The following is a 1,279-nucleotide window of genomic DNA, read 5'->3' on the forward strand; positions in this document are numbered from 1 at the left end:
CGTTTGTTTGCTGGAAGATTTCTGATTACTGCTTGAATTTCTTTGGTATTTATTGGCCTATTTGGGGTTTTTTATTCTCCCTGATTGAGTTTTCGAAGGTTGAATTTTTCTAAGAATATGTCTGTTTCGTCTAGTGTGTCCAGTTTGTTGGACTAGTGTTGTTCGTAGTATTTTTTTACAATCCTTTGTATTTCTGTGGGGTCTGTTTTTATTTTGGGTCCCCTCTCTTTGTTTCTTGGTGAGCCTGGCTAGCCGTTCATCAACTTTTTGTTTATCCTTTCAAAGAACCAGCTCTTGGTTTCATTAATTTTTTTTTTTGTCTCTGTGTTGTTTATTTCTGCTCTAATCTTTATTATTTCCTTCCTTCTACTTACTCTGGGCTTTTCTTATTGTTCTCTTTCTAGTTCTTTAAGTTGTAGGATTAGATAACTTATTACCAGTTTTACTTATTTCTTGAGGTAGGCCTGCAATTGCTGTGAACTCCCCTCTCCAGACTGCTTTGATTGTGTCCCATAGATTTTTGATCATTGTTTTTTCATTTGTTTCCAGAATGCTTTTTATTTCTGCTTTGATCTCTTTGGTTACCCATTCATTGTTTGATAGCATGCTAGTTAACCTCTTTGTGTTTTTTTTATTGTTTTTATTGTATTTGATTTCTAATTTTATGCCACTGTGATCTGAGAAGATGCTTGATATAATTTCAGTCTTCTTGAATTTGTAGAGACTTTGCTTGTGCCCTAATATGTAGTCTACCTTTGAAAATGTCCCATGTGTACTTGAGAAGAATATATATTCTATAGCTTTGGGGTGAAATGTTCTGAAGATGTCAATGAAATCTGTCTGATCTAGTGAGTTGTTTAGGATTGCTATTTCTTTGCTGAATTTGTCTAGAGGATTTATCCAGTGATATTAATGGGGTATTAAAGTACCCTGCTATGATTGTATTGCTGTCAATCTCTCCTTTGATAACTTCCAGAAGTTTTTTTTTTATCTATTTGGGTGTTCCTATATTGGGTGCATATATGTTTACCAAGGTTATATCCTCTTGCTGTATTGATCCCTTTAGTATTATGAAGTGGCCTTCCTTATCTCTTGTTATGGCCTTCACTTTGAGGTCAGTTTCGTCAGATATAAGTATTGCTACCCCAGCTTTTTTTTTCCATTTCTATTTGCCTGAAAAATCTTTTTTTCCCATCCCTTCACTATCAGGCTGTGTGAGTTCTCTTGTTCTGAGGTGGGTCTCTTGTAGACAGCATATATATGGGTCATATTTTCTTAC

The sequence above is a fragment of the Myotis davidii genome, unplaced genomic scaffold, assembly GCF_000327345.1.
Source record: "Myotis davidii unplaced genomic scaffold, ASM32734v1 scaffold102, whole genome shotgun sequence".
Taxonomy (NCBI): domain Eukaryota; kingdom Metazoa; phylum Chordata; class Mammalia; order Chiroptera; family Vespertilionidae; genus Myotis; species Myotis davidii.